This window comes from Thamnophis sirtalis, unplaced genomic scaffold, assembly GCF_051295495.1.
Source record: "Thamnophis sirtalis isolate CommonGarterSnake01/CBP01778 unplaced genomic scaffold, rThaSir2_p1.2 scaffold_2, whole genome shotgun sequence".
Lineage (NCBI taxonomy): Eukaryota > Metazoa > Chordata > Lepidosauria > Squamata > Natricidae > Thamnophis > Thamnophis sirtalis.
In genome coordinates, this window is record NW_028261382.1 from 25,181,866 (window position 1) to 25,203,404 (window position 21,539).

Below are 21,539 nucleotides of genomic sequence, written 5' to 3' on the forward strand. Positions count from 1 at the left end.
TAGATAGATAGATAGATAGATAGATAGATGATAGATAGATAGATAGATAGATAGATAGATAGATAGATAGATAGATAGATAGATAGATAGATGATAGATGAATTGATGGATGGATGATTGAAAAATAGATGATTGATAGATGATTGATGATTGATGGATGGATAGATGGATAGATTTAGACCTATCCACGGTGCAATATTTTGGTCCTAATCTGGGTTTAGTTCAAAAAATGGCAGCTTAGAAAACCCTTGTAACCCTTGTTTCATTCCGGTAATAAATCATTTTCCAACATTGTTGAGCTTTTCAACAACATCCCTGCCTCCTATTTAAACGAATCTGACCTTCTGGTTGCCTCTCCCTTTCCTGCCCCCTTCCTTCTTTCAATGTCACCGTTTCAGGCTTAAAACGCGCCTTCTTTCAGTCGGGCCTTCCACAGCTTGGGGGGAATTTCTCCCGTGCGTGAAAGGCGAGCGGAGAGCTTAATGAGAGAAGCGGCTTCCTCCCTCCTAATCCAACTAGGGCATTTCGAAGTGGATTTAGAATTAAACCTTGATTAAAGAGAATTTCTTTCCATCAGCTGCTCTGCAGCTGTATTAGCCGAGACTGATCGCGGGAAGGCGAAAGGGGGCAGGAAATGCTGGGTTGGGGGGAAAGGGGGGCTGAAGCGCCGCCTGACACACACACGCACGCAGACACACACACACACACACACGGCCGGGATCAAAGAGCCAACAGAAACCTCTCCCTGTTTTCCCCGCGTGGGCTTCCCAGCGTCTGGAATGGGGGGAGGGAGGCTCTGATCCTGGGTGGAGTGACAGAGCAGCGCCTCGCGTGGGAATCCAGCCCGGCCGCTCTTCCCTTGAGATGCGTCTTCGCGGGTTTTGAGTTCACCTCGGACGGTGGGACCCCCAATGGCTGGGTTCGGCGTGGCTGGCTTGGCTGCCGGCAGGACCCTCCGCCTCCTGGCCGGATCTTTCTTGCTGGCTACCAGTAAGTGCTGTGTGGGTTGGTCCCTTCCATCAAGTCGGGCGGGTGGGCTCCGCTGCCCGGCCCGGTCCTCGCCACCTTCGGAGGCATCTGCGGAGAATCACCTGATCTGGAATTACATAAGGCGAAGCTCCCTCCCACCTGCGGCGACCCCGCAGAGCCTTTTCTGGGGCTCCCTCTTTCGAGCCCCCCTCTCCTCACGCTCCAGAGTCTTCCCTCCCTCCACAAGTTGGGTCTTTTCTTGGAGTGGGGCTCACTTTTTCCCCGTGGCCTTTTCCCACCCACGCCCCCCTCCTGCCTCGACTCTGCAGCTTCCCGCGGCCGCGCTAAGATCTCGGACCGGGAGAGGTCGGCTGACCCGGGGAAAGCCAGCAGCCTCCCTCAGCCGGCCCGAGATAATCGAATCGAGCAATCTTCCTCCTGGTCGTCCCGGGCTACCGCCGCCTCCCAGAAGAAACTTGGCGGGGAAAGTCTCTCTGGCGAGTGGCCGGAGGGTCCTGGACAGGGGCTCCTTTTTTGCGCCACCCCAGGCTCCCGTTGTCTGTGCCCAAGAAGACCAGCCCCACCGAAGCCCCCAGCCAGTCCTGCAACGTCTCCTTCTGGGGGCTGCAAGACTGGCATTTCCCCTCACAGACCCCGGAGACTCCCTGTGGCAGAGACCAGGTGGCAGAGACCAGTCTTGGCCGTAATCCTTATGGGGGGGAGGAGATGCTTCTGGTCCTTTCAAACTGGAGTGAAAAACCAGGTCAAGTTTCAGCAAGGGGGAGAAGCTTTCTGGAACTCCAACTGCCTGGCAGCCAGAAATCCATGCCACCTTTGCCCCATCAGAATGAGACCACTGTGAGGGTCTCTTGCAGAACGTGCTGCCCAGAGGGATCCATTCACCAGCATCATGGGGACCTTCTGTACGGTTTTGGGGAAACTTTTGCACTGTATTACTGAATTATGGGTGTTTTTTGTCCAAGTTGTTCTTATAGTGAGGTGGAGGAGGAAGAGACTTCCCTAACATGGCAAATGGTGGCCCTGAAAGGGAGGCTGGGATGGATGGTCTGGTCGGAACCCACTCTAGAAAGAAGCAACTGGCCTTATAGTTTTGAGTATTGTGCATTTCTTCTATCTATTGTCTAGAGAGCAGTTGCAGGAACTTGGCACATCTGAAGACATTAGTCTCCACAAAACTTCTCCAAACTTGAAGTGGTTGATTGTCCAGCTGGCTCCCCTGAGGAATGGCCTTGGCTGGGTTCTTACCACTCCTTTCCTCCCCCCACCCCCTCCCAAGCAGTCCATTCTTCCTGATCTCCAAGGTGGGGGGGTCTTCAAGCATTCACCCAAGCACAGCTCTGTGGTGAGAAAAGGAAGGCCCTGCGCCTAGGCAGGAAAAACCAAATCCAGAGTTATGGAATAGGTAGTACCTGGCTCAACAGCAGCATCTGCGAGAGGGACCTAGCATTACTAGTCGTCAGCCACTGCAATAGGAGCCAGCAGGTGCCAAAGAAGCCATGCAACCATAAGCTGCACTAACGGAGGGTGTGAAACGTCTATGGAGATTCTCAGTCTCCATAGAAAAAAGCACCTTTGGGACAAGCATGTGGAATGTTAGTGCCACTTTATAATGCCTTGGCAAGACCAGATTTTGAATGTTGCACCCAGTTCTGATAACCACAATAGAGAAAAAGACGTTGAGGCTCTAGAAAGAGTGCAGAGAAAAAGAGCAACCAAGATGTTCATGGGGCTGGAGGTTAAAACCACCCCGGAATTGGGCATGTCTAGTGTAACAAACAGAAGGACCAAGGATGACATTATAGCTGGGTTCCAATATTTGAAACACTGCCCCAAATAAGAGGGGGGGAGACTATTTTTCAAAGCACCAGAAGACAAGACAAGAAGCAATGGATGGAAACTGAACAAAGAGAGAAGAAACCTAGAATTAAGGATAAATTTCTTGACAGTGAGAACAATCAACCCGTGGAACGGGTTGCCTACAGAAATGGTGGGTGCTCCAACACTGGAGGTTTTCAAAAAGAGATTGGACAGCCATTTGTTGAAGATGCAATAAATAACCTCCTGCTTTGGTCAGGGGGTTGGACTAGAAGACCTCCAAGGTTCCTCCCAGCCCTATAATTCTATGAATCCTGATAGTATTCATCAGGCTACTGAGCAGGTGGGCTTGCCCTAAATGTGACTATAAGTTTTCTCCCCATATAACTCTCTTTAAATAATAGTTTATATATTGACTATTATTTACAATTTATAAGGGGTGCTGTCTAACATATTTACACACAATTGTTTACTAAATAGCTTTCTTTATACACTATTAATAGTTGTACATTTGTTCATTTATCTGTTTGTTCATTTATCTGCAGCATTGCAATCTAATATCCAAGTTTTTGAAATGCATTGATTGCCAGGGTTTTAGAAAATAATGAAATTGTAAGTTTTTAAAATAACAGTTCAGCTAAAAGCGATATTTCCCATGGGGATCGATTCTGGGTTACATATGTCGGGAAAAGTGGGGGGAAGAAAATGAAATGGCCATTTGCAGAACCAGGAATCTGCAACGGCTCTGCCAGTGCCACATTTAACCCCCTGGACAGTCCAAAAGATTGGGCAGCCATTAGTCTGGGATAGAATAAGGCCTCCTGTGTTGGGCAGGGGTTTGACTAGAACCTTGACAACTTTAAGTCTGGAGGACTTCAACTCTCAGAATTCCCCAGCAAGCAAAGGTTGGGGACTCCTAGACTAGAAGACCTCCAGCCCATGGATTCTACAAGTTCTCATCCTAGAACAGCTGAGCCAGCTTAGAAGGAAGGACCCTTCTTGCAGGAGTGAATCCCGCTCCCCGCTTGGCTGGGGAAAGGGTCCCTGCCCCTCACACCCCACTGTACCCTCCCTCCAGCCTCTGGGCTCCAGTGCTACGGTTGCAACGTGATGGTGGGCAGCAGGTCAGTGAACACCGGTTGCTCCAGTCCAGAAGTGATCACCTGCCCTCGTTTCCACCAAGGGTTCAAGCACCGGTTCTGCATCAAGATGGAAAGTGGTGAGTGGCAGCCTTCCTCTTTGCTTCCTCCAGGGCTCTGGGCAAGCGTATGGAAGAGACGGGAAGGGAAGGCTCAGCCTCCCTTAGGGGCATAAACCTCCAGGCCACAGAAGAGTCACTTTCATGTCTTCCCTGACTCTCTGGCTCAAAAGGGAGAAAGTTCCCTCCAATTCCTGCTGGGAACCCACCTGATAGGCAACCTCCCTGGGGCATTTCTTGGCATGACCTTCTCTGGAGACCCTTCCCGCTCTAGCCTTGGTGGTCCCCCATCCAGCACTCATCAGGGCACCTGGCAGGCCAGGGCAGCAGGAGCAGAGGTAGGAGGCAGGCCGGGGGTGGGCAGGGCAAGAGCTGCAGTTCAAATTCGCCCTTGATACAGAAAGAATTCCCTGCCAACCCTCAAGATGGGGAAAGGGCTGGCTGTCCTGGGAGACCCCCACAGGCTGAGCCTACAGACAGGGAGAGGCCAAGAGGACAGCCCAGGCCTCCTGACCCTGGCCTCTCCCTGTTTGGGGATTCGATGGTGGGCAGCCCAAAGGGCTGGCAGAGCCTCCTGATCTGTAGTTGGGGGGAAAGTGGGTCAGTGGTGCCACTTTGGTCTCTGCAGCTTCAGGAAGGGCAAAGCTGCTCCCCCCCCCCCCGATGCCCTGCCTGTTTTGTAGCGAGGGAAACCCCCCAGTAGAAGGTGGCACCTTCTGGAAGCAAACCTGCAGCAGCTGTCCTCTGGGCTGCAGATGTCCAATTCAAGCCTGAAGTCCTTCCTCTATTGAGGGAGGTGGGAAACGTAACATTTTCCTTACCGGTTCCAAGCCAGAGGGGGGCTTCACAGTGCAATCCAAGAGCCAAAGTCCCAGGGAGGCTGTCAGAGCAGGTCCCAAGAGTGACTGTCGCCATGAGTTTCCCCTTTGTCCTCCTCTGTCCTTGGCAGCGGTGCTGGGGGTCCTTTTGACCAGCGGATGCGCCACCTCCCGTCACTACCAGCAGCAGGAGCTGCCAGGGATCCAGATCCACTGCTGCAACAGAGACCTTTGCAATGGAGCCCCCGCCTGCCCAGCCTGCTCCCTCCTGATCCTGTGGACAGCCTTGCTTCCCTTCCTCCTGTGAAGCAGAGCCCAGAGACGCAAAAGAGCCAGGACGCCTCACTGGCCCTTCTGCTGCTGCTGCCCACTAGCCCCGGATCTCTTCTCTCGTCCTCCTTGGTCCCCTGGCAGCCATCAGAGGAGGGGGATTCATTGGCATTCTTCCCTGAGTTTTGTAAGAAGTGGCCAGTCTGAATAAAGCATCCTGAGAGAAATTGCTTTTGGACATGATAATGTTTCTCCCTGGTCTTCATCCATCTGCCCTCATCCCTTTTCCCCAGAAGCTCCTGGAGCCCCCCGGAGACATCAGCTTCTCCAAAGCCCCGGAGCCTCCTCCAACCGGGCTTTACTCTCAGGGATCTCCCCGCCTACGTAGGTGATAAACTGTCCCCCATTGTGTGTTGGTCTTTGAGTCAATTTGGATTCCAGGCAACCTCAAGATTTTACAACGCCATTGCCTGCCTTGTAGGGCCGAGAGAGGGAGGCTGGCCCAAAGCCATCCCCCTGGCTTCATGCCTAGGGTAGGTCTATAACCCCCACGGTCACGTTTTCTAGCCTGGCACCTTAAGCACTACATCAAACTGGCTCTTGATGTACATTTACTTAGGCTTAGGTATTACAGCAATAGTAATAGCACTTAGGCTTATATACCGCTTCATGGTGTTTTGCAGCCTTCTGTAAGCGGTTTACAGAGTCAGCCTCTTGCCCCCAACAACCTGGGTCCTCCTTTTACCCACATAGGAAGGATGGAAAGCCAAGTCAACCTGGAGCCTGATGAGATACGATCTGCCAAATTGCAGTCAGCCGGCAGTCAGCAGAAGGAGCCTGCAGTACTGCATTCTAACCACTGTGACACCACAGCCTCCCCTCCCTCCCTTCCTCTTCTTCCCTCCCTCCCTCCCTCCCCACCTAGCAATAGCATTTAGACATCTATTGCTTCACAGCTCTCTCTAAGTGGTTTACAGAGTCGGCCTCTGTATTCTCTCCTGCCCCCTGGCTGCCAATGTGGGGGTATTAGTATCAGAATCTGGAGTTTCAACTTTCTCCTCGGGGGGTGTGGTTGTTCGAATACGTAACCAACCCTCTCTCCAGTTAATGCGTGGGTTCCATCTACGGAGCCAGGGGAGTCCCAAAATAAGGGGCCGGTCCATCCCAGGTGCCACAATAAAAGTTATTAATTCCTGGTGGGTACCCATCCTCATTTCTATGGGTTCTGTGGAAAAATGAGCAGGGCAGCCTCCCGCAATAGAACCATCAATTTGGCAAAAAACAATAGGGGTTTTCAAAGTCCTTAATTTCAAGCCCAGTTTCTCCACCATTTCAGGGCTTACCATGCATCGGGAACACCCAGAATCTAACAGAGCTAAAAGTTTCTCTGTTGCGCCAGAAGAGGGCACCCTAAGCTCAATTGGGATAAGCATAGGGCCAGCTCGGGAACTTACCCAGCGATGAGAATTTTCATCATCAGATTTGTCAGACAAGCTGGGGCTTACGCCTCCCTCCTCCTCTGGCTCAAAGCGTCGGGAAACATTCTTAGCAGGGAAAGCAGCTTCCCTCCTCTTGCTTGGAGTTCTCTCCGGTTTCCCCTCCCTCCGGGGAGGTGGAACAGGTTGAGCCAATTTGACGTGGCAATTCACAGCACGATGCCCCTCCTTTCCACAGCGGAAACAAGTGAAAGGCTTGGCTTTGCCTGCAAAACCTCCCCTGCCGTCACTCCTGGGCAACTAAACAACTAAATATTGGTAGTTGATGAACAACTAAATATTGTTCTAGTACAGAATTAGTCCTTTCACAGGCCCCATTAGTCTGAGGGTGGTGGGAGGAGCTTAGTCCCTGGGCGGAGCCAATCTGCTTCAGAAACTCTTTCCAGAAGAGGGAGGTAAACTGAACACGCCTGTCCGAAATGATGCGGTCGGGTACCCCATGCAAGCGATAAATATGAGAGATGGACATCTTAGCGAGGGACTTAGCAGAGGGGATCTTGGAGCAAGGGATGAAATGGACTTGTTTGGAGAATAAGTCCATAACAACCCAGATGACAGTGTGTCCCTGACTCTCAGGAAGTTCGACAATGAAATCCATGGAGATCTCCTTTCACAGGGCCACTGGGCGAGCCACCGCCTGGAGTAACCCCTGGGGCTTACCCAGAGGGCATTTAGCAGCAGCACAAATGGGACAACTGGCAACATATGTCTCAATATCCTTTTTCAAAGAGGGCCACCAAAATTGCCGCTTGACGAGGTGTAGAGTCTTGACGAATCCAAAATGCCCAGCCATCCGGGAGTCATGAGCCCGTTGAAGAACATTGGGTCTAATGGATATAGGAACGTATAACTTCGCCCCAATCCAAGGCAATCCATCCTTCATAGTGCATTCATCCATGTGCTGTTGGAACCAGTCATCAACCAGTAAGGGCCTTTTTTAGGTTAGAAAGAAAGTCCTGAGTGACCTCCACCTTAGAAGTCGCTTGACTTCTAGTAACAACAGGAGCAGCAAGGCTCTTCGCGGGAATGACAGGCTGGACCACACTGAGCTTAGAACAGTTGTACTGAGGGAGTCTGGACAAAGCATCAGCCATAAAGTTTTTCTCCCCTGGAATGTATTTCAAGGTAAAATTGAATCTATTGAAGTGTTGAGCCCAGTGCATCTGCTTAGGAGAAAGTTTTCTGAGGGTTCTCAAAGCTTCCAGGTTTTTATGGTCAGTCCACACCTCAAAAGGGTGTTTGGCACCCTCCAGAAAATGGCGCCACGTGGACAAAGCCCAGCGAACAGCAAAAGCTTCTTTCTCCCAAATGGCCCAACGTCTCTCCGTATTGGTTAGTTTGTGAGAGGTGTACAGGGTTGTAATTTACCTTGGCTATTAGCTTGAAGTAGTACAGCTCCCACCACCATGTCACTGGCGTCAGCTTGGACCACAAATGGTGTGTCCATGTCCGGGTGTTTGAGGACTGGTTCCTCTGCAAAAAGGTGCTTTAACTTCTCGAAAGCAGCTTGACAGTCCATAGTCTAATCCAGTGGCTTGCTAGGTTTGGGTTTGGCCCCTCCTTTAGACTTAAGGAGGTTAGTTATTGGGAGAGCTATCTTAGCAAAGGAGGGAATAAATTGATGGTAGAAATTAGCAAAACCCAAAAACTTTTGCAATTGCTTACGTGTACGAGGGGCCTCCCACTCGGTGACCACTTTGACCTTAGCGGGGTCCATTTCAATACCCCTGTGTGAGATGCGATAGCCCAGTTAATCGACCTTCTCCTGATGGAATTCGCACTTGGATAATTTGGCGTAGAGTTCAGCCGCCAGGAGCCGCCTCACATGTTCTTCACGTGTTTCCGTGTAAATTAGGATATCATCTAAATAGACGATAACTCCTTTGTAAAGATGATCATGTAAAACCTCATTAATCAGCTGCATGAAAACTGCTGGCGCCCCCTGTAGGCCAAATGGCATTACTCGAAATTGGAAACAACCAAGGGGGCAGTTGAAAGCAGTTTTCCATTCGTCCCCCTCTTTAATTCTGACTCTATAGTACGCTTCTCTTAAGTCCAACTTAGTGAAAACACGGCCCTTCCCCAGTTGTCCACAGCATGTCCTTCATCAGTGGTAATGGGTACAGGTTCTGAGCTGAGATGCAGTTCAGGTTTTTGAAGTTCACACACAATCTGAAGGGGCCATCCTTCTTTTATCTGAACAATACTGGCGCTGCTACCTTGGGTCTTGCTGGCTCAATGAAACCTCTTTCCAAGTTTTTATCAATGAATTTCCACATTTCCTCCATCTCTTTAGGGGACATTGAATATATTTGGGGCTTTGGAAGCTTTACTCCAGGTAAAATATCAATGGTGCAATCTGTGGGTCTGTGAGGGGGCAATTTATCAGAAGATTTCTCACTACCTGAGCGCATGCGCGAGGAAGATGTCTGCCGAGTTTTTCACTCTGGCTCCATACTGAGAAAAAAACCCCGTAGAGAGAAGGAATTGAGCTTTGGAGGCGAGCCGAGGGAGCTGTGGCAGCGTGAACTTCTCCTGGTCCTGGGGGTGGCAGTGGATTGCTGAGTTTTACTCTCCAAGGCTGCCACCTCCGAAAGACGCCGGTACCGTGGATTCCGCTGAGCTGCCCAACACCGCGGCCCAGCTGGTCTGTGAAACTCGACCTCCCCTTGCATTACTATCTGACTGCCGCGGCTGCGATCGCCGCTGTGCCGCTTGCCTGCTGATGTTGGCTCGAGGACGCCGCAGCTTAGCAGGCTGGGCCCGGAGGGAGGAGTCACCCTCGTAGAGATGTGCCCAGAAGGATTTCAGGTGCTGCATCAGCCGAGAGCTCAGAGAAGGGTTGGGGGTGTGGCTATTGTTATCCGGGAGTCTTTAGCACCTCGTAGGATCCCTGCTCCAGAGCTTGTTGGGTGTGAGTCCCTGCTGGTGAAGTTGGACCTCAAGGGTCAAGTGGGTCTGCTGCTAACGTACCTGCCTCCCAACAGCGTTGCAGCAGCCCTCCCCTCGCTCCTCGAGTCAGTAGCCGAGCTGGCAATTGAGTTCCCCAGGCTTATGGTCCTGGGGGATTTCAATTTGCCTTTGCTCGGTGAACACTCTGATGGGGCGCAGGAGTTCATGGCTTCCATGACAGCCATGGGCTTGACCCAAGTAATTCGGGGCCCAACCCACTCTGCGGGTCACATGCTCGACCTCGTATTTCTTTCGGAGCAGTGGACTTGTGATCTTGGTCTGAGGGGTAACAAGATCATACCCCTGTCGTGGTCAGACCACTGCCTACTGAGGCTTGACTTCCGGAGACCAAACCCCCACTGTAGGGAGGAGGAACCGACCAGGTGGTTCCGCCCCAGGCGACTGATGGACCCTGTGAGGTTCCAGACGGAACTTGGGGTTATTCCTGATACTCTCGCCCACAGTCCGGTGGAGACTCTGGTTGCTGCCTGGCACTCGGCAGCATCGGAGTCCCTTGAACGGATTGTGCCACTACGGCCACTCCGAGGTGGCGGATCTCGGAGGCCTCCTTGGTTCACCAAGGAGCTCCGGGAGAGGAAGCGCTGGAGGAGACGCCTAGAGCACCTATGGAGGTCCGATAAGTCCGATTCGAACCGAGCACTCCTAACAACCTGCACCAAGGAATACATCAGGGCACTTAGGGCAGCAAAAAGATCTTATATTGCCACCTTGGTTGCGTCTGCTGAGTCCCGTCCAGCCGCCCTGTTTAGGATAACCCGGTCCCTCCTAAATGGGAGGGATACGGGGGACCCCTTGCAGGGTAGGGCTGAAGACTATGTCCAGTTCTTAGCGGACAAAGTTGCTCGGTTTCGGTCAGATTTGTACTCCACCTCTGCAGATCCAGCCGAGGCACAGGTGGATAATTCGGTAGACCATCGCTGGGTTGAGTTTCAGGATGTTGCCCCAGGGGACATGGACAAGGCCATGAGAGCTGTGAGTGCCTCCACTTGTGTACTGGACCCGTGCCCCTCCTGGCTGGTTGCCAACAGCGGAGAGGTGGCACGGGGCTGGATCCAGGCGGTTATTACCGCCTCTCTTCGGGAGGGGCACTTCCCCGCCGCACTTAAAGTGGCGGTGGTGAGACCCCTCCTGAAGAAACCATCTTTGGATCCAGCCGTCCTTAACAACTACCGTCCAGTCTCCAACCTTCCCTTTGTTGGGAAGGTTGTTGAGAAGGTGGTGGCCTCCCAGCTTCAGCGGTCCTTGGAGGAAACCAGCTACCTAGACCCATTCCAGTCCGGCTTCAGACCTGGTTACAGCACAGAAACCGCTTTGGTCGCATTGACCGATGATCTCTGGAGAGCCAGGGATGGAGGCCACGCCTCCATCTTAGTTCTCCTTGACCTCTCGGCGGCTTTCGATACCATCGACCATGGTATCCTTCTGCGACGACTGCGGGAGGTGGGAGTGGGTGGCACTGTTTTGCAGTGGTTCTCCTCCTACCTCTCGGACAGGTCGCAGTTGGTGTTGGTCGGGGGGCAGAGATCAACCCCTAGGGCCCTAACATATGGGGTGCCGCAGGGGTCGGTCCTGTCCCCGCTACTATTTAACATCTACATGAAACCGCTGGGCGAGATCATTCGGAGGCATGGGATAAGATACCACCAATACGCGGACGATACGCAGTTGTATCTGTCCGCCCCATGCCAACTCAATGAAGCGGTGGACGTGATGAACCGGGGTCTGGAAGCCGTTAGGGACTGGATGAGGGCTAACAAGCTTGTACTCAACCCGGAAAAGACCGAGTGGCTGTTGTGTTTTCCTCACAATAATTTGGCCAATGTTCCATCACTCAGGCTGGGGGGTCAAATATTACACCCCTCAGACAGGGTTCGCAACTTGGGAGTCCTTCTGGATCCACAGCTGACTTTTGATTACCACCTGTCGGCTGTGACCAGGGGGGCATTCGCCCAGGTTCGCCTGGTGCGCCAGTTGCGACCCTACCTGAACCGGGAGGCTCTCACAACAGTCACTCGGGCCCTTGTGACCTCTAGGCTGGAATACTGCAATGTGCTCTACATGGGGCTGCCCTTGAAGAGCATCCGGTGACTTCAGCTAGTCCAGAATGCGGCCGCGCGAGTGATTGTGGGTGCACCTCGGTTCGCCCACATAACACCTATCCTCCGCGAGCTGCGCTGGCTACCTGTTGATCTCCGGGTGCGCTTCAAGGTGCTACTTACCACCTACAAAGCCCTTCATGGTAGTGGATCTAGGTACTTGAGAGACCGCCTCCTGCCAATTACCTCCTCACGACCCATTAGATCGCATAGATTGGGCGTCCTCCGAGTTCCATCTGCCAGTCAGTGTCGACTGGCAACTACGCGGAGGAGAGCCTTTTCAGTAGCAGCTCTGACCCTTTGGAACGATCTCCCCGTGGAGATTCGTACCCTCACCACCCTCCAGACCTTCCGCACAGCCCTCAAGACCTGGCTATCCCGTCAGGCCTGGGGTTAAAGATTATAATCCATCCCCGCCCGAATGTTGAATGAATGTTGCTTTACTCTTTTAATTATGTATTGTCCTATATGTCATTGTATGTTTCCCCTTCCTATATAAGTTGTAAGCCGCCCTGAGTCCCCTCAGGGAAAAGGGTGGCCTATAAATAAACTTAACCTAACCTAACCTAACCTAAAAACATCTTTGAGGTCCCAATATTCCTTTGGAATTCTTTCCTCCCCCTCAATTCTCTCCTGCCCCCTGGCTGCCAGTGTGGGGGTAGTAGTATCAGAGGTTGGAGTTTCAACTTTCCCCTCAGGGGGTGTGGTTGTTCAAATCCATAACCAACCCTCTCTCCAGTTTATGCGTGGGTTCCATCTACGGAGCCAGGGGAGTCCCAAGATAAGGCGCCGGTCCATCCCAGGGGCCACGATAAAAGTTATTAATTCCTGGTGGGTACCCATCCACATCTCGATGGGTTCAGTGGAAAAATGAGCAGGGCCCCCTCCCGCAATAGAACCATCAATTTGGCAAAAAGCAATAGGGACTTTTAAAGTCTTTAATTTTAAGCCCAGTTTCTCTACTATCTCAGGGCTTATCATGCAATGGGAACACCCAGAGTCTAATAGAGCTAAAATTTTCTCTATTGCGCCAGAGGACGGCACTCTGAGCTCAATTGGGATAAACATAGGACCAGATCGGGAACTTACCCAACGCTGAGAATTCTCATCCTCAGATTCATCAGACAAGCTGGGGCTTCCGTCTCCCTCCTTCTCTGGCTCGAAGCGTCGAGAAACATTCTCAGCAGTGAAGGCAGCCTCCCTCCTCTTGCTTGGAGTCTTCTCCGGTTTCCCCTCCCTCCGGGGGGATGGAGCAGGTTGAGTTAGTTTGACGCGGCAATTCATAGCACGATGCCCCTCCTTTCCACAGCGGAAACAAGTGAAAGGCTTAGCTTTGCTGGCAAAACTTCCCCTGCCTTCACTCCTTGGGCGGATGGGTTTTGGAGGTGCTGGGGGGTGGGATTTCTCAACTTCTCCCTCTCTCATGCAACGCAATCTGACTAAATCCAATTCCACGTCTGCCGCGTTTTCATATCAAGTTTCTAAACGACGGGGAAGGCGTCTGTTTATGCATTGCTGGTAAACATCTTTATCCAAGCCATCAGCGAATTGATCCAGCAAAGCCTCTTCCGACCACACCCTCATATAGGCTGACAATTCCTGAAATTCCTGCACATAGTCAGGCACAGTTTTCTTTCTCTGTTTAAGGGCCGTAAATTTCAGCCTAGTGCGATGCTCGGTCAAAGGGTCGTCGAACCTTCTTCTCATGGCTGCCATAAATTCATCAAAATTCCTCAGGAGAGGGGAATTGCATTTATGTAGCCCGACCATCCAGTCGGCCGCTTTCTTCTCCAAAGCCATTAACACCATTCTCACTTTAGTTTCGTCTGTTTCTAAATCAGGCCCATATATTTCCATATAATTCCAGACCTGAATGATAAACATCCCGAGGCCACTGGGGTCTCCATCATATTTTATGCTTAAGGGTGGGACCTTAGCCATCTGGCATCACCTGCCCCCCCCCTGCTCTTGGAATGTCTCTAGCCGCAGGTGGGGGAGGCTGGTTCTGGGTTTTCTTGTGCACATCCCACTTCGGCCCCTCCAGTTTCCCTTAAGCCATGCATTGAGTACCTTTTCTCCAGATCCTCTGTTGGCTCCCTTTCCACAGCTCTCTCTCGAATTCGACGTTCACTCCATGCCTCTTCGAGGAGCCTCATGGCGTGGGAGATTTTGTAGTCTTCTTCTCCAGTGCCACTCCAGTCAGCCGCTGGTTTTTTCTTTGGCCTCCTTCTCATGACTCCATCTTCTAATTCCTCAGGTTCCTCTTTCTGTCCCACACCCCAAGTCCATCTGGGATGGACGGCAGGTTCTTCCACTCTCAGTTCGGCCAGTCTTTCTGTTAGAGATGGTCCCGCCGCTGCCCCCACTTCTTCCTCCTGGTCGCTTTCATGCAAAGATATTTCTTTTCTTCTTGTGAGGGCACCCCCCCCCCCCCCCGGTAGTTGTTAGCTCCGGGATGGGTGCGATTGAGATTCAGCTTATTGTCAGCTGCGACTTCATTTAATAATCAGGAAATAAACCACTCAACTCAATTTGTTTGAAATTAAGTATACTTTTACTAATTATAAACAAACAAAGCTGAATCTGGTTAATTAGGCGCGAAAGCAAAGAATATCATGTATAATTCAATCCCCTCCCCTTGGCACCCCAGTCCATAGTCCAATTATAATGCACCCAACTGTCAGGTGGGAGATAACTTCAAAAGTCATCACCAGGATGGAATGCTGGACAGTTAACCTTGGCGGGAAACTCCCTTCCTCCACATGCGCAATGAGATGGTCAGGTCAGCGTCTAGAATCTTCCTCCAGCACATCATGATTCCCCTCCCAAATACCATGCCCCCCTCCCCATTACAATGGCAGCCGAAGCAGCAGCAAAGCAGAGGCTGACATCCTGCTTGTTTCTGCTTGTGTCTACCCAGAGAGGTATGCAAAGAATCTGCTGGAGCTTCTTTGGCAAGGAGCTTCCTGTTCCTCGTAGGATCCATCTGTGGACCTGAAACCAGATCCAGGTGAGAATTGCTCAGAGACACAACAAACATCCTTGCAAGGCGGTGGAAATGTGAATCACAAGTAGCACAGAGTTGGAACGGAGAATGCTATAAAGCTTATAGTCTGTAGTCATAGTCTCATAGTTTTCAGTTCTCCAGCTCATGGTTGTCCCAAAGGTGCTTTTTCAGGAGGCAACTGGACTTTCTGACGTTTCGCTTCTCATCCAAGAAGCTTCTTCAGTTCTGACTGGGTGGTGGGGATTGGAAGGATTTTTACTCCTTGGTCATTGCCTCCTTTTGGAGGGTCCTTGAAGCACTTGGAGGTTTCTCTGTGTCCTCAGAGTCAAATGGTTCCTCTAGTCTGCAATTTAAAACTCCATGTCAAACCACTGGATGAAATTAATTTTGATTTGAAATAAGGTATCGCTAGGCTAATTCTCAATATGCACCTGGGCCAGGCTGGAGTCCTGGGCCCACCAGTTACTAGGGGTGTCAACTGGTGGCCCATGGGCTGGATGTGTCATGCACCAGCCATACCCACCCCCAGCTCCACGAAGGCGAAAAAGTCACAATATATCACATGACATCAGTGTGACACAGCAAGTTTGACACCTGTGAACTAAAGGAACTGGATGGGCCAAAACAAACTCAAATCCTGATATTGGGACACCTGCTCCATTATTGACTCCAGGTGAAAAAGCAAAGGTTTCATCAACCAAAACTGGAACTTTTGCCCAATGCCAGTCATCTGCAGTTAATGCCCCTAACAGAGCCCAGAGCCCTGGTTGCCTCGCAATCAGATTATGGCAGTGTCCCTGCTTGACGCCACCTTTAAGATTGCCTGGACATTGCAGCTGGTGGTGAAGGAGGCTGTAGTTGGGTTGGCAGATGTTGTGTTGCAAATCACACTTGGGTGGGCACAACTGAACATGCTGCTTTGAACTAATAAAGCAGAGTCTGTCACCTGTAATTCTTTAGCCGGCTTTGCTAAGAGATGCGGCTGTCCTGAGCATCTGCAAATCTCCCTTTTCCTTTGGGTTCAATGCCTCTGTGGGTTTTTCTCCTTTGGAGCCCCTAAACATGATTTATTCCAATATTTGAGGGGCTGCCACAGAGAGGAGGGAGTCAAGCTGTTTTCCAAAGCACCTGAAGGCCATACAAGGAGTAATGGATGGAAACTGATCAAGGAGAGATTCAACCTGGAAATAAGGAGGAATTTCCTGACAGTAAGAACAATCCACCCTTGGAACAGAAGTTGCTTTCAGAAGTTGTGGGAGCTTCACTACTGGAAGCTTCCAAGAAGACTGCCATCTGTCAGAAATGGTGTAGGGTCTCCTTGGGGGGGGTGGACTAGGTGACCTACAAGGTCCCTTCCAACTCTGTTAAACATGATAAGCCCTGCCAAGAGCCATCACAATACATTAAAGAGAAGAATTATACTCCTAACAGTAAGCAGCTGGCAGTTGGAGAAAGAAAGCAACAGACATTAACATTCATTAATATCAGTTTTGCAGCTTTCTAAAATATAAACTCTGGCAGAAGCTCAGAAACAAGGATGGTAAATTCTTTCATCTGTGAAGAGCACTTCAAAGTGTATCAAAAGATTTCCTGAGACAAAAGGATTATTTAATATGACCATGAAGTGATGCTAATTTGTCCCCATGTTGGGCTGCTCCCTATGGCTGTTTTCCACTCATTCGCAATCACTCTAATTTAAATTGATCTCTGTATAACCAGTCAGCCTGGAAACTGGCGGCACCTCGGTCAAAGTGAAATAAATAAAATAGTACTTCTTTTACATATATACATTTTTATAGGTAGCAAAAAATAATGCAAGCAATTAAAACAGGGGAATATGGCAAGGCTCTGGAGCCTGATAACATCTTGGCAGGAATATTTAGACTGATGGGCAAACTGTTATCAGTAATTTAACAGTTATTGGTCAATAATTATTTGATGTAGCTATTATTCCAGAAGATCATCTTAATAAACTGTAAGTGCAAAAGGCTTCTATTACATAAGAATATTCCACTTCATACTCCTTCATAATCATCTGAGATATCTTCAGCCACCTCATCACCAGGCGTCATTTTGGGGTCTTCAGGCAGGAACCCCAATGACCCCTGGAGGCCTGGGGGAGAGAAGGTTTTGAAATGAAGAAGTACAGAATGGGATAATCTAGTCCAACCCCTCCCTGCTCAGTACAGAAATCATGGCTACAGCAATTGTTCATCTCATGAATGTGTAAATACTCTTTCTTTGAGTCTCTAGTTAACTTGAGCACAGTTTTTGTAGTGAAAAAACGGGCCAGAGGTTATTATCTCAACAAACAAATAATATGGCTTCTTCTAATGCAAGCCTTGGTGAAAGGGGAAAAATTGAATTCACAATTGAGTAAGAAAATAAACATAGATACAAGAAAGGAAAAAATGCTTTTATTGTAAAGTATGGAGAAACTACAACAATCAGTAGCCCCATAAGTAGCCCCATAAGATCTCTCTCTCTCTCTCTCTCTCTCTCTCTCTCTCTCTCTCTCTCTCTCTCTCTCTCTCTCTCTCTCCTCCCTCCCTCCCTCCCTCCCTCCCTCCCTCTCTCTCTCTCTCTCTCTCTCTCTCTCTCTCTCTCTCTCTCTCTCTCTTGTGTGTGTGTGTGTGTGTGTGTGTGAGAGTGATTTCTGGCTTTTCTCCTGAGAGCAATCCGAATCCTTCCTGCTTTTCACTGACTGACCCCGTCCTGCTCGGAGGCCTTGAGTCTGCTCCAAGCCACTCAACCACCGTCAGCCCTGCCTTGTCTCATTAGGGCAGAGACTCATTAATGCAGCCCCAGCACTGAAAATCAATCCCTTTAAGTGGAAATCGATAGCTGTAACTAATATTAATAGAGATTATGCTGCCTCTATTGCACTTTGCAGTTGGAAACGGATTATTTTTAGTAGCCATTCAGCTTCGCAGGCCAAGGGAAGGCTGGAGCTTTGCTGTGGTTGAGGGAGGGGTTCGCTGGCAGGAAGAAGGCAGGGAAGGCAAAGATTGGGAGGGGAGTGTCAGCCACAGCCTGCTATTAGATCTGGGGAGGGGTTACAAGGCAGACCGGCTATGAGGGGGGACCAGGCAGAGGAAGAAGCCACGGGGGTAAATGCTGCTTTGGCTGCTGGAACTGCAAGGGGGATATGAGGGCCGCCCATTCGGGGAATTGCAGCTCCTCTCGAGGCCAAAGACTTGTCCACGAAAAGCCCAGCTGCCCCTGGGGGACCTGCAGGAATGGGAGACCCCCGTGTGTGAATGTGTGACCCTTTGCCATGAATGACTTTTGCCTAAGGTGACCAGATTTTCAGATTGGTAAAGAGGGACACCTTTGACCGGGGTGGGGTGGGGGGGGGTGTTTGATTAAAAATTTTATACGGAGCAACAAAAATTTTCATACAAAGCAAAAATAGTATTGTAATATTTTTTTTATTTCAACATAACTACAATTTACAAATATAATACGTTTATTTACATCTATATTTATTAAATATATTGACAAAAATTATGTACAGTACAAATATAATACGTTTATTTACATTTATATTTATTAAATATATTGACAAAAATTATGTATAGTATAATTTTACTCTTTGGCATATTTCTCACTTGAGTGAATTTTTTTTAGTAGATTGCTGTCATTGTTTAAAAGGTCATGAAATTTTTCACACGAATTTGTTAAATTATATTTCACACATAAAATGGCTTTCAAAGTCTCAACACTTAATTGTGATTTTTCTGATGTCCACACTTGATTTACCGTAGAAAAAACGCGTTCAGTCGCAGCATTAGTTCCTGGTAAGGACAGCCGTATTCCACAATTTTTAATGCATTATTGTATGAAATATGGTTTGTTTGAAAATGATGAAATATTTCTAACCATTTGTTCTCTATTGTCATTTTTGCTGATGCCCAAGATTCAACCTTTTCCTTATTCATATATTTTTTTTAATAATGATACCTCAGTAAAAAGATTAGTTTCAGAAATATCACTTTTTGGGAAATTTTGATTAATATGATCGAATGATTTTTGCACATCATGCCAATCAAGTTCTTGTTTTAATGCAACCCAATTAAAATGTTCAATATCATTGTAATGTAGCGTCCACTCTTCTAAATAATCTACGCAGTTACTATAGAACTTTTTAACATGATTCATGGTGTCTGCACGATTTATTGCACCTTGTTCTTCTAGCTGGCTTATACTATTACGGATAGTTATGGGAATAAAAATATTTTCTAACCGCTCTTGACACTGAAATTTTAAATTATTAAGTTCATTTGCTACTTCGATTACCGAAATTTTGTCACCTTCAATAAGTTTTATACTATTTTGAAAAACAGCTGCTTGATTATGTACAAACTCTAGCCAAATTTTTGAAGATTCTTTTTCAAAAAACTCTTCTAAAATTCTAGGACATTTATCCTGTGATAGAAAGTAGGACTTCAAAGGATCGTATATTTGCAAAATTCTTTTGACAGCTGGCAAAAGAGCTAACCAGAGCGTTTTACTGTATCCAAGTATTTTGCGATATTCGACTTCCGCATTTTCACAAAATTCTTTAAGCATTTCAACGCACACAGTGTATATATAGAAATAAGAATATATTTTAACAATAATATTTTCCACATCTATGGGCAACAAGTCAGCAGCTGTTTCAATGGTGTTATGTATTATGTGCACGGCACAACCAACACCAATAATGTTTTGATTAAGGTTTTTGTTTAATTTATAAAAAATATTATTTGTACCTCTTCTCGCTTTTCCTCCAAAATTTGCATTCGTATTGTCTCCACAATATGCAATTATTTTATGTTTTAAATTGTTTTGTTCCAAAATATTAATAATGGAACTGAAAATTATTTGAGAAGTTTCGCCAGGCAAAGAAACAAAATCTAAAATTCTAATTTGTATTCCAGTTCCCGAATCAAAAAATCTAATAAGGGTTGGAAATAATTTGATATCCTTATGATTAGATGCATCAGAATATATGGATACAAAATTAATTTTCTCTAGATTTTTGTTTAATTCTGAAAATGCATATGGGGAAAGCACATTACGCACAATTGCCTCGGATTTTGTTCTAGCACAGGTAAATTTTTTGTTGAATAACTTTTTGACAACTTGTGATGTACAGTCCATAGATCTGAAGGAATGATTGTGATTAATAGCATGAAAAGACATAAGTCCTTCTGCTAATGTTAATTTCTTTTCTTCGTCTGCATACATTGGTTTACAAAAATATTCCTGCATTCTGGAGGAAGATGCAACAGCATCTACATATCTTTTATGTTTCTGCGTCTCCAAGTGCTTTGTAATATCATGCCTCCCACCATGCGAAATAGAAAATTCACCATTACATTTCTCACATCTTACTATGTGATCGCTTTTGGTTTTTTTAAGAAAAGGAAATTCACTTCTTAGATCATCGTTGAATTTGCATCCTCTTTTCTTACTCATTATGTTAATAATCTAAAAAGAATTAAAATTATATGATTTTATACGATATAAAATTCAACGAGGGTGAAACACACTAAATCTGGCAAAGTTGCCTTGCACCAACCTGGCCTGCCCATAGAATAGCAACCACTTTGAGACACATAAACCTGGTCTGAATATATTGCATCACAAAGAAAACATTTGCAAAAGGGAACATTTCTTGTAGTAAATATATTTTATAAACAATTTAAAAATAAAAATCCCCCCCAAATAATAAAAAAGGTATTCTATAAATAAAAAACCCTTAAAAACCATTGTTAAGTATTGCACCAGCAATAATTTATACTGTAACCATTTCAAACTGTTCCACACAGAATAAATTGAAGTAAAATCATTTAAAAAAATTCTATACTCAATACTTTGAAATGGACTCAGGAGTCATGATTGACACTGAGTGAATTTGCACTTTTAATAATCAGGAAGATACAATGGCATTGAAAAAAGTGACTGATGACCATTTTTCACACTTAGTGACCATTTTCACACTTAGCGACTGTTGTGGCATCCTCATGGTCATGCGATCAAAATGTTGATGTTTGGCAACAGATTCGTATTTCTGATGGTCGCTAAGTGTGAAAAATGGTCATCAGTCACTTTTTTCAATGCCATTGTATCTTCCTGATTATTAAAAGTGCAAATTCACTCAGTGTCAATCATGACTCCTGAGTCCATTTCAAAGTATTATGCATAGAAATTTTAAAAATGGCTTGTTTCAATTTATTTTGGATAGAATCTTTTTTTAAATAGTCTAAGACAATTTAAAAAAAGAATCAACACAGAATAACACTATTTTAAAAAATCATATGCAGAATAAATAAAATATTATTTTAAAATACATTAAAAAAATAAAAGAAAAAAACCCGGCTCACTTACCAGCAGGCAGGCAGAGTCAGCAGATCTTCGCAGCGATGGATGGAAGCACACAGGGAGCCTATATACACAACTGCAGTAACAATGACAATGATGAAGGATTGGATTGAGTTAAAGAATAAAAGAATTCTGATCTTAGAAGGCCATGACCTGCAGGCAGGCTGGCATAATTTCTTATGGAATGACAAACATAAAACACACAAATACTTTCAAAATAATTTAATTAGGAGAACTTTCCTGCACAATGGCTCAAAATAAAAAAAATCCACTATGTGAAAACCCCAAATTGGCTATCACCAACAGAAAGAACGACACAGCCAAATTTTACAGATTGGAACAAAATTCTAAGATACAGAGATCTAATTGACAGACAGGGAAATTTAAAAACAATTGAAGAATTGTCAGATCAGAATATGAAAGGTGATTGGCTAACCTACCTCCAAATTAAAACTAAATACAATAAAGACACTAAAATATATGGTATTGAAACAGAACCACACGAAT

The 21,539-nt window shown here is 47.3% G+C and overlaps 1 long non-coding RNA gene across 1 annotated transcript; it reads left to right on the forward strand.

Moving 5' to 3' along the window:
• Positions 1-671: 671 nt before the first annotated feature.
• Positions 672-5,309, forward strand: LOC148048507 (uncharacterized). The gene is made up of 3 exons (XR_015695457.1): positions 672-990; positions 3,884-4,024; positions 4,953-5,309. It is a non-coding gene; the product is annotated as an uncharacterized LOC148048507 (long non-coding RNA).
• Positions 5,310-21,539: the final 16,230 nt, after the last annotated feature.